Raw genomic sequence first — 12,612 nt, 5'->3', positions numbered from 1 at the left:
GAAGCAATCAAAACAACTTTGTTTTCCCCCTTAATTCTAAATAACAATCTGAAAGACGCTTATCACCTCAATTTATTTGGTTTCAGGACTGATTTAGTGAAAATAAGTGTTCTGGTCACCCAAGTGAAAGGCAACATTGAGTTTTGGGTAGTATTGAGAGAAAGCAATGGAATTAATATTTGCAGGCTGGAAATTCTTTACCAATATAAGAAATGTTTCAAAACCCACAAGAAGAGTGTTTTCATTCACTTCTCTTTTCTCCTGCTTTGTGCCACTTTGTGTAGTCTAGAATAAACAAACCTGCTAATGCTAGGGAAAAAGTTGGCAGCATTATTTTCTATTGTAGAAAGAGAAATGCTACTTATTCGAATACTGAATGTACCAGTTGAAATGAATTCTTATCTTCTCCACATTATCAAATATTCTGCTATTCATACTAGCTTTGTTCAAACAAACGAAACTGAATCTGACTCGCATTTTGAATAGTGTTCTAAATGTGATTTTAATGAGGCTCCCGGGAAGGATTGCAATCATCTAGTCTGAACAGTGAATATAAATTTTGTGACCTATCCTGTTTCAAGCTCCAAAGTCCTTTTATACTAGACAATCAATTTTTTAAGCTTTTCATTATTGAATCAAGGAAATCAAGTTAGTCCCTATTAGATACCTGTACATTTGCGAGCTTTATAATTTAAAATACTTTGGTTTGTATATCTTAATTTCAACAACATGTCTCCTTTTATCTAAAATTTGTTGATTAATTGCTGATAGCCGTATCCTGGAGTGCATCAAGTGCAGCCTTGCGAGCCAGGCAAGGGAGGGGCTTGTCCTGCTCTGTGCTGGTGCAGCCTCACTTTGAGTCCTGTGTGCAGTTTTGGGTACCACAATGTAAGAGGGATAGAAAAGCTATTGGAGAACATCCAGAGGAGTATCATGAAGATGGAGGATCTAGAGGTGAAGCCATATGAGGCATGGCTGAGGTCACTTGATCCATTCAAGCCTGGAGGAGACAGAGTGGAGACGGCATTGCAGTCTACCTTGTGAGAGAAAGAAGGGCAGGCACTGATCTCTCTTCTGTGGTTACCAGTGACAGGGCTCTAACGAATGGCATGAAGCTGCCTCAGGGAAGGTTTAGGCTGGATGTTAGATCAAAGATGTCTTTCACTCAGAGGGTGATCAGGCACTGGATTGGGCTCCCCAGGAAAGTGGTCACAGCACCAAGCCTGACAGAGTTCAAGAAATCTTTGGAAAATGCTCTAAGGCAAACCATATGATCCTTGGAGTTGTCTTGTGCAGGGCCTTGATGATCCTTGTGAATCTTCTCCAGCTCAAGCTGTTCTATGATTCTGTGTCTTAGATCAGATGTGCAAATACTCCTCGGCTTGCCTGAGTAATCTATCACAAGAAGTCTGATCCTTTCAGGCTTTCCCTGGGCATGGATGGATGCATTTGGCGATGAAATTCTTAGCATTCTTGTTGTACATTAAAAATGTCCGACCTGATTCTTGTAATGTCTGGTTTTTAGCCTTATGGGTTGAAGCCAGTGTTTCCAGTCCTTTTCTGCTGGCCGTGCTGTTGAAATTCTGGCCTTTCACTGTCACTCCCAGCAGTGTTTTTTTTTAGAAGTCTGAAATAAGCTCATTTTTCTTAGGTATTACATTTTTTTGCAACCCTCAGATGAAATGCATTTTCATAATCAAATAAATAAGAGTGTTTAGCTAAGGGCTGGCTACATCTTCTGCGTCCTGAACACTAATGAGGTTTTGTTTCTTTCTAATAACGAAACCAAATTTCATTCCTTGGGTTCTGCATAACTGAAACACTCCTTTTTAGTAGGAGAAGCTGAGACAATGCCCAAATGCTTCTCTCTGAAAACATTTGATTGCAGTGTGGTTGCTCTCCATTGTATTTTTAAGAGAGACTAAAATGAATATGTAATGGGGTTTCTCTGGCCAGTATGTTTTTGTGTTTCTTTAGTGTAGTTGCAGAGTTAAAGGATTGGAGTTGCTTTTAACCTCTATGTTTTAATACACTTCTCATAAATTCGAATATTACTAAAATGTTGGGAAAGGGATATAGTTGGATATGTACTACTGCCTGCCTATGTATCTGAATCTCCTAAAAAAGCACTTATTGCATTATATTTAGTTACTTTCTTTTTATAAATACAACACATTTGTCACAATCAAGCCTATGTAATTTGTCCTAAAACTATAATGTAAAAGTTTATCTTTAATCTAGTGCTCCAAGATAAATTCAAGTTAATTCCCTCTGCAGTCTATGATCATAAAGACAGGCTTGGGCTGTCCTGCCTTGCTAAAAAAACACAAAAATAAAAGATTAGGCTAAGTCATTTTAGTATGCTGAGCTTAAAAATTTTAATAAGTCTTACAGAAATAATTGGTTGCTTGTATTGATCTTCTGTTGAATTTTTGATCATATGGTGGAAGAAACAAAGATAGTAGAAGGCTTTTTCTAGTGCTCATTAATTTTGGGGGATCAGATATGTCTTCAGACACACATACACATTGCATTGCTTCATACCACTGATTACTAGTATCAGCTTAATTTATCTGGCCACAGAGCAACCTGTTTAAACTCAAGGTGTGCTTTTAGTGAGTAGTGGAAAAGCTATATTATTACTGTGCTTTTCAAACTGCTTTGTGTAGTTGTTGAATAATGTAGTGAAAGTGAAAATTCATGTGGTCCAAAATACGATGAGCAATCTCCCCATTTCTAAGCCTGACCAGATTGTTCTCCGCAATTGCTTCAGGGCATCCCATTTGAAGTGCAGCTCCTCAAAACAGGATCAGGAATATTTTATACCCAAGAAAACCTATGGCTTTCTGTCTCTGTTATGACGGCTGTCTCTTTCTCTGCAGGGTGTGTATTGATAAGAACGAATAACATGGAATAATTCCCAAGTGCTTTCTGTGTGCTTGTCTGTCTTTTTTTTTTTAGGGTAGCAACAGCAAAAATGTGGCTGAAGATTGATGATTCCTGTTCCCTCCTTTTATTGAGAAATAGGCTGCAGTGTTAAATAGGCCAGTGAAGAGAGTCCAAGCCTGATGGGTCTGTTTCTGCTTACTGAAAATAATTTGATAAAAGAAGTAATCTGTTGATACACGTGGAGAAAAGTAGTTCTTGTGTGTTTAGATGCCTTGGATGTTACTTAGACTCCAATAAACCCTCCTGTGCTGCTGAGAAAATAGCAAGCTGCAGTAAACATAACAGTGAAATTTGAAGTTAATGGGGACAGGAATTCTGAAGAATATTTACCCTCCAGCAAGTTCTGTACATCTGGATAACCAAGTCTATTAGCATTTGGCAGTGGTTAAAGCTTGAACTTCTAACTGTCAAGTAATACAATAGTAAATTTGGGAATTACATCTAGCTTTGCTAAGATTTGTGTGGAATGTGGGATATTCTGGGCGTTTGCATCTTTGAAGGTCATAGGTGAAAGTGATGATCTGTGTTGTTAATATACTAGTTTTATGAAGAGGCTCAGTATACTTCACCTCAGCAAGGTAGTGCATTCCCAGTGGCAACACAATTAGCTGTTGCACCTCATGTAGTAAGGACAGCAGATGTGCAGCAATGCTGGAATGGAGAAACAACTTCTATTTTGCTTGATTTGATTGTAGGCTTCTTGAGCTCCAATTTTCTGAAGGCTGTGCTGGCCACAGGATGTGGTAGTAGGCATGAGAATTTCCTGATCTTGTTGGCATGTGACTCAACAGCTTTTGTCACAGCATTTGCTCCCTTATTTACCAGCTGTGATTTCTGTATTATAAACACTGGTCAGACCTAGTACTGTCTTGCCCATTGTCTCTTTTATTGTGTAGAGATGATAGTGATGGTGTTGAGAGGTGTAAGCCTTACCACATATTGCAGTGAAAAGGAGAGGTGGAGAGATGTGGGTAGATCACAGAAAGACTGTCTCTGAGAATGAAGTATTTTGTGCTTAAGCAAACTGGACATCACGGGCCTGGTGGGATGTACCCATGAATGCTGAGGGAACTGATGTCTGAGGCTCTTCTCAATGGTCTTTGATCACAGCAGCTGAGAGAAGTACTTGAGAACTAATGCAAAACTGGGAGGAGTGGCTGAGCTTCTAGAGGATTCCTAGAAGCCTATGGGGTACCTTTGGAATATAAGGGTAAGTGGTAATAAGCTAACTTGGATTTCTGAAACAGAAGTTAAAGGGTAATTGAATGTCACAGGTTGGTTTGTTCCTGATGTTCTGAATGTGCTTTAAAATGCCCTTTGAAGTGACAAAACCCTGAATTCTAGTCCTGTTTCTTCTTCAGCCAGGAAAATTACCTTAGGCTCAAAATAGAGACTTTTTATTGATCATGTTGAGGTCTGCCTTGCTTGTGAGAGACAATCAGATAAGTATGCTAGGACTGAATGAATGAATTTTGACTAGATTGTTATTTCTCTGATCTTCTCTTTAAAAAAGTGTTTTGAGCGTATTTGCTTGCGTACGTATTAAATAAATTGGTCTGATGTTATTTTTGAATTCATAGGTAACAAAGCGCAAGGTTTAAGCTAAAATATGATTAAAGTACTAGGATGCCTTCTTATGTGCACTTCCTAATGAGGAATGTTGAGACAGTATAAAATGACTACATGTATTATTTCCCAAGCCTCCTAGGTTTAAAACATATGGCCGAGTAGATAAGTTTCTTAAAATATATTAATGATTTTTTAAAATTTATAACACCCTTTGATAAGTGGTGATGATTTTATAAGTCACTGTATCATAAAACAAAATTTTTTGAACATAAATGTGCTTTATGTCAATATAGTTTATCCAGCTTTTAGACTCTTCCCTTGGTTAGAGTAAGGACAAAGGGAGGTTTGAAGGGCAAAGCGAGGTAAACTCACAGGCTTTAATTTCTTCAGTGACAGAGTGCTGCTGAAGAGACTGTACATGACAGGCCAAAATGAGGCAATTTGACAAAAGGTAACAAGCACCTAATTCAGCTCCATCAGTTCTGATGAATTCCATGCAGAGGGAAGTCATAGAATGCAGGACTTTGCCTTCTTAGTTCCCAAGACATGTTGATAATGCATTTAATAGCAATTTCACAAACAATTTCTACTGTACGATTTATTTTTCTTCTTTTTCATGAAAATACTACTAATGGAGAAGGTTTATTCTAGTAAAATGTTGGTATTTATTGAGGCCCATAGCCAGTAATGCCTGCTTGCTTCCCAGCTGTGAGTCACTGTGAAAATAAAGATTACTTTCCCTGCCATCAACTCACACCCAAGCTAATTTTACAGCCTTGTCAAATAGCGGGAGAAATTACTAGTTATCACTACTTTATCAGGCTCAGCTGACAAGACTAGATTGGAACAGAAACATGGTGTGACTGAAGCTTGTTGCTGTAAATTGAATACTTTGACGTGCTAAGACAATTACTATGTAAATTTCACTGGGAAATGTTTTGTTCTGGTAGCCTGTAGAGGTCTCGTCAGTACCTGGGGGCCCAGTGGGTGCTATAGTTTCTTTTAATAAAGGGAAAGAAAAGGTCACATCTGAAAAAGCAGCTTAGTTAAGAGAGCAAGAGCTGACAAAGCCAGTAGGGGGAAAAAAGGTTCAAAATATCTTTCTGTTTTGCTTTAGCTTTCTCTGGCACTTCCTTTAAGAGGAGAAAATTAGAGGTGGGCTACTTTTATGATCCAGAAACTGCAGTAGTAGGCTGCTACCTTGTTTCCTAAATCCAGCAAAGGGATGTCTGTGAGACACTTAACTCCTACTATGCTATTATCTATCAGGGCAATTTTCAAGGTTGTTGATGTGTTTGGAAGGCACAGAGCCTGGTAACTGACCACAACATTGCTAGTGGTATCCCTTAAGGTGCATAAAACATTTTTGATATCTCTACAGGGTCAAGCAAATTGCTGCTTTTATGAATCAGCTTTTGCTGTCAAGTGGCTGGAATGGTGCCAGCACTGCTCTCCTTTCTCATCATTTTTAGAAACCTGTATTCTTTCATTTCGTTTTCTATGGAGGCAGTATATTTCTGCATGTTTCTGTTAACTATGAAGGTTTAAAGAGGGAGGATTTGGAACTTCTGTATCTTTTCTTAAAAAGATACATCTGAAGAAATGATGGTGTGATGAGGATGACTATTCTTATTCCTTGAAGTAAAAAAATGCTGTTATTTGTGCCTAGTAGGGTAGACTAACCTACAAAATGAAATCGTAATAGTCTTAGGATTCTTACTAGTGAATAAGAAAGAAGTATAATTATAACTCCTTTGCACCACTTCTCTTTTTATGAATAGTTGTCTTTTCAGGTTGTATTTTAAAGGTGCCTGCTGCAGATAGCTTCGTGGTGTTTCTGAGACAGATTCTTTTCTTCCTCAGGCAGGTTAATATTTCAGGAATAGAGGAACCTCTTGCTATTTTCTTAACCTTCTAACAGTTTCTCTGCAACTTTGAAGCCAACTCTAAAATTGTTCTGTTCAGAAACTTGGTTTTGATTCTTGTTTCAACCCCACAGAAGAATTCTGTATCTCAAAGGAAAAATTAAGTCAATATTGAATGTTTTAAAGCCAGTTAAAGGGTTTGACTGTGTATTGTTTCTATGAATAAGCCTTGAACTCCTGGAGCCAAGTGCCCAGCTCCAAAACCAAACTGTAGGAGCAGCATGCTAAGCTGGTGAAAAGTTCTACTTTATTAATTACGTGGGTTTTGTTTTGTTTTTGTTTGGAGGGTTTTTTGTGTGTGTGTACAGAAATTGGGTTTCATAAGTAGCCATCTTCTGGTGACTCTGTGGCAGGTGTGCATAATAAACAGTATTGTTCAGGTTTCTGAATTCAGTTTTTCAAAACAGTCAAAATTTACAAAATTGGAGCATACATATGATTAGTGCTTAATTATGTTTCGAATAGAAGGGAGAGAGGAAGGAGATTTTTTGGACAGAGATTGGTTTTCAAAGTAGTAAGTACAGCTTCACAATGTGGAAACAGCTTGTAGACTGGTAGATCAGGCCTCTGTAAAAATCTCATCCAGAAGTCTCTAAGGGACTAATTTAATGATGTAGGGATATCCTTTAATAGGAAATACCGGATATTAAATTTTGAAATATCATGGAATAAGAGACTAAATTGATTGAGGATAGAAATATTTGAAAACATAATTCAGTGTTCATACCTTTTGGTTCATTATAATCTTGAAAGTGACATTGCATCTGACTCATCAGAATATTTGTCATTTGATGCCATTTTTTTTATTGTTTGGGGTTTTTTAATCAAGTGTTGGCATTTATAAAATATTTTTTTGGCCAAGTCTACATTGCCATTGCACAAATACTCAGAATTATTAAATAACACGAGCAATGCCTAATGCGCCTTGCATTTCCTCTTCTGAACTCCCTTTGTTCTGAATGGTAATGTCAGGCTTTAGTAAGAAAATACAGGCGTAAGCTACTTAACCAGCAGCATGACTGTTACTAATCATGGTTATTTTCTTGCTAAGTATCTACCAAGACATTTCAGAAGTAGCAGAAGTTACTCTGAGACTTAAGACTTCAGTAAAAAAAAGAATAAATCGATTATTTATGCCAAGAAATTTTCAGTTTTTCCACCTTGGGTACTGAACCTGTTATTCAGCATTTTTCCATGAGTAAGTGCTGGTGTGCTGCACTAAAATATGCTATGTTGAAATGCAATAAAAGAGGCATCTTCAGGAAAGCTTCTGTCGTACATTACTAAGGCTAATCTGTAGCATTATGTTAAGGTTATGCAGAAAAGACTTCTGCTGAGTTGGAGCCCTTTTCTAGTTTCAGTCATCAGTTTCTTCACCCCCTTGAATGGCATTCCTGCCGTGAGTCCTAGATATATACTGTTGCTTCTTCATCCCCTTATCCCCTCTCAACTTGTTGATTTAGGCATTTGGATACTATCCTCTAGAAATAAATGACCTTGCTTAAAATAAATGACCTCAAAGGGCTTTAAATAATATCTTTTGGTGGCAGCCATTTATTTGTTTTGAAAAGTACAACCAGATGGTGAGTAGTTACTTGACTGAAGGCTTACTGAAGAGCTCTACATTTCTAAGTGTCTAGCATGAGTGCATCGTGTAAAAATACAAATATTTAAACTATACACTTTCTTTAAATTAAAAAAGAGTTCACCTAGAGAACAGAATGGGCATTCTTTTCCCAGTTTGCCTGTATAACAGGACCAGCATGTAGTAGGATTATACTACAGAAGCAAACTATTTCGGTTTAATAATTAACTTGCTGTATGGAATAATGATGAGCCAGTTTTTTCCCTGGTTGTGTGTGGTCAAATGTGTCACTGTGGAACTCAGCAATAAGATGGATTCTCCATCTCCAATAAGGGAAGTATTACAAAGGGATTCCATAAGATGAGGATGATCAATAGTATACAGGCAGCATAGTCCTAAACACTGAAGGCCTCTATCTTTTAAAACTCTTAAGAGAAGAGTTGGCAAGTTACTTGTGTATGATGAGACTGTGTGGTGAAAGGACAGGAGAGATAACGTGCCCGTACGTTGCTGGATTCCAGTCCTGGCTGTGAAATGGGCAGGCTGTTTAAATTCACCAGCCTAATCTGGCAGTCTGTAGAGCTGGGAACAATCCCAAATTCACCCTCTGGAGAAGACTGGAGGCCTGGGTCTATTCAGTTAGGATGAGCCATAGGATGTGCAGGTGCTTGCTGCTACATTGCGCTGGGTGCTGATGGTGTAGCATGGCACATGCCTAGGGATACAAGTGTACATGTGAGCTAAGCTGACTGATCAGGATTTCTTGGAATAATTTGTGGAAGACAGCATCAAACCTTCAGCACTTAAGCCTCCACTTTTGTGAATGATCACTTACCAGCCACTTATGAGGAGACTACATTAGTCCTGTAGCTGAATAAGATAAGCTGAGGAAGACGTAGTGTGAGGTTTCTGAGCAAAGCGAAGGAGTGGTACCTCAACCATGGAACATTAAAAATACTGCTGGACTGAGCTATTTGGTTATTTGAAGAAACACAAGTGTGGAGGCAGGGATAAAGGTGAGGAAAAAATATAATGAAAACAGTGGAAGACTAGTCAAATAATGTGCTCTTAGCATCTTTAAGTATTTATCCTTCTATCTGTATGGGAATGATAAGAATACGTACATAGCCAGTGCTGATTACAGAAAACACTTTCTTGGAAATTATAGTGATCAAACTGAATGTGAAAAATCAGTTCAATATACTAATTTCAGGTAGACTGATGTAGTTTTCTGCCAGCAATCCCAGAAGTATAAAACATCATGGCAAGTTTTTCTTCTGAAACTGTGTGTGTTTGTACTAATACATACTTCATTCAAACAAGCCATTTTATAATATATACATAGAATGAGTTAACAGTGTCAAATAACCTGTCTTCATCCTCATTTGCCACTTCAATCAGTCTTGTTAGTGCAAAGTTCTCATATGTTATTTTACAAGTTAATCCAGTTTAAAATGCCAGTAAGGCAAAAACTAGTCTTGATAGAAACAAGCTAAAAATAGCAAATAATCCATTCCTATTAATTTTTTTTTGAAAAACCTAGTATTGGTATCTGTTTTTCAATTCCCCACTGATTTTTTTTTTAATTCCTCAATCAGAATATGTTGTGATGCTGAAGCTCTACAGCAGTATATTTGCCTTTATCAGTTGAGCTATCATTTCATAATTAAGAGGAAAGCTTAAAGTAATGTTGATTGACATCAGCTATGTTGCAGTCTCTTCTACACTGAGTTATGTCTTGGAGCAAAACCCCTACTTCACTGGAAGTGGCTAAACTGCATATCTGCCCATCTTAAATCTACTAACCTTTTTTGAGTATTGATTTTAGGATTTATTTCCAGGCCTCTATGAGTTTTCTGCTATTTCAAGCCTCAGTGAAAGTCGGTGTCCTCTTTGGACACTTTATTCTGCTATTCAAACTACCTGAATTATACTGTTCACATGAAGACTTCATTCACTTAGTGTGCAAGTAATTTGCTGTGTCTTTGTGTGGAGGATGGCAACTGGAGTTCCTGTGTGCAAGTACTATGATTTGCTAAAGTGGTACAAATTTGGCCTAATTTTCCAAAATTTTTAGGTTCTGGGAAAAATATTATTTTGCTCAATAGTATTTCTGTAGGTACTCAGTTTCATTTAACATGTATACCACAATTTAGACAGTTTTATCTAATCTGTATGAAGCTATGGTGGTGTTTTATACATAGCATTTTTCCTTTCTACACCAAACCTTTATTTTTTAGTTGAGTAAATTTTGGTAAGATTGCATTCTTCAGGAAGTATTAAAGAAACTTGAATTGCAATTTCTCATTTCTTTGGTGATTCAAGAATTTCCCTTTTGACGCAAGAAGCAATGTCTGTAGCTTCTAAGTAGTCTTTTTGCAGCCAGTGTATTTGGTATCTCTTCTAAAAACTCAGGCTATAAAGAAGCACACTCTTGGACTTGGAACAGATGGTGCATGCATTATATCTGTTTATTCTCATGAAAGTATGTTGGTTTTTATTCTCATGGTACGTCCAGTGTCTTAGCTGTGGAGGTCTTACTGCATCTTTGTTGTGGTTCATGGGCCTTTCCTGAGCATTACAGCTCTTCATCAGGTCTGTCCTGCTGCCCATCACAGAACAGAGCTGGCTGCCCTCTGCTACAATGTTGAGTAGAACTTCAAATAAAGTGGATTTCCTGTTATGCTTTTTAAAACAGTGATCTTCTGTTGCAGTTAGAGTCTCAGGTTAGGAAAACAAGGGGCTAAAAATGAGCAGAATTCCGCTTGCAGAAGGAAGGCAAATAAAGCACTACTGTGAAACTTAGCAGAAAATGATGAAATTTAAGGTTTCATTTTTAAGAATTTGAAATGTCACCAGTTTGTTGTTTTGAGGGTTTTGGGGTGGGTTGTTTGTGTGTTTGTGTTGTTGTTGTTGTTGTTTAAGCAGAAAAAGGATGCTTTGGTGGTTTGTAGCTCTTACTAGAAATCAATTCACATATAGCCAGATACCTTTGCAATGGCAATCAAAAGTAAATGTAAATGAGGATAAAGTTGAATGATGGAGAAATGTTAAGAAAGTGTAAGATGCCTTCCTCTTCTAAGTGTGCCTCTGTTTCAGATCAATCTATTCAGCAGGAAGAATGGAATAGTAGTAAACTAAATCTATGTCGATCTTGCTTCTCCTTCTCAACACTTCAGCATATGCAATTACTCCGAAACCGTCAATGAGAATATCCAAATCCAATGACCTACCCCATCCTTACATGCATAATAAGATTGCAGTATTAACCATGCAAATTTTGGTGCAACTGCTTTCAAATGGTATCTCGTCAACTGGAGATTATTAAAAAACAAATGACATTCTGATGTGTTTGGGTGTTTTGGGTATTTTTTTCCCTCTTATCCTTCAGAAGTTTTTAGTCTGACATATGTGAGGTTCTTCTGCTTGGCTTTTTTTTTTTTTTTTTTTTTTTGGCTTGAGGTTTTATGGAGGTGGAAACTTGCTAGTTTTGAAATAATATTTACTGGGAGCCAAAAATGCTGAAGGAAAAGCTTTTGCTTTCAAAAATAGCATGAGAGTTCCATGTCTGTTAGTTGCATTTATGCTAGTCCAAGAAGCATCACTGTTGTTAAACAGCTGGCCAACAGTAGTTGGTTTTGGTAGGTAATTTTTAATTTGCCAACTGAAAAAGCTACATATTAATAATGGGCTTAATTTCTTGTACTTTTTCCTGCAGATAAGAAAAAGAATTTCTACTAAATTCTTGTGTTGCAGTAGATTTTCTTTTTCTCACAAAACAGTTAAATATATGTACTTAGGTTTTTCTGTCACTAGATAATGAGCACTGTTTTCTCCAGAACGCCACATTATTGCAAAGCATCTGTCCTTTTTCCAGTGTGCATATATGTTTTACCAGCAAGCTGCTTACTAAAACGTTTCCACAGTAATTATTTCAGAAAATGGCCTGTCCTGAAATTAATTCTCACTGTGTTCTAGGGAGAAAAGGGAACTGCAAATTGAAATCTCTTTTTTTTGGGTGAAGTATCTAAAAACTGGTTTGTTTATTTATAGCTACCTAACAGTTAATATTTTGCAAATACTACTGTAGTAGCTATGAGTTTTTATTATTTTTGGAGCATTTCATCAGTATGGTTAGCTGTACAGTGTGTTGATTTCTAAGTGAATTTTATAAAGTGGAAATACAAACTAAGTTGCAAATATATGTAAGTCAAAATTATAACCTATAGCAGTTTTTGATATGCATAGTTATGCTTTCTGACAAGGAGAAAATGTGTCTATTCTTTCTTTTTTAACCCTAGAATTTGCAGGGCTAAAATTTTAATTTTGTTTGTTTATTGCAAAGCTGACAGGTTTCTGCTCTAGGGATACCTTTATCAGGAAGTGACTTTCTTTAGAGGGATGAGAAATCATTCAGTTACTTTTTTCCCAGAGGTGAAAATGCCAGGCTTTGTTAACAACAGAGGAATGTGTCCCTTTTTTCTTTATTTTCAACAAAACATGAAAGATGCAATCCTATCAGTTGCAGTAATCTAAAAATTTGTCATAAAATAATTTTGGATATTAGGAGACAGTGATTTGCAT

At 37.1% G+C, this 12,612-nt stretch overlaps 1 protein-coding gene across 1 annotated transcript in view; it reads left to right on the top strand.

Moving 5' to 3' along the window:
* The window catches only part of GALNTL6 (polypeptide N-acetylgalactosaminyltransferase like 6), a 431,613-nt gene that overhangs the window by 186,149 nt on the left and 232,852 nt on the right, over positions 1-12,612 (top strand). The window lies entirely within an intron of this gene.

Source organism: Sylvia atricapilla, chromosome 4, assembly GCF_009819655.1.
Source record: "Sylvia atricapilla isolate bSylAtr1 chromosome 4, bSylAtr1.pri, whole genome shotgun sequence".
Classification (NCBI taxonomy): domain Eukaryota; kingdom Metazoa; phylum Chordata; class Aves; order Passeriformes; family Sylviidae; genus Sylvia; species Sylvia atricapilla.
Note: the sequence above shows the minus strand (reverse complement) of the source record. Positions and strands in the feature narration are given on the sequence as shown.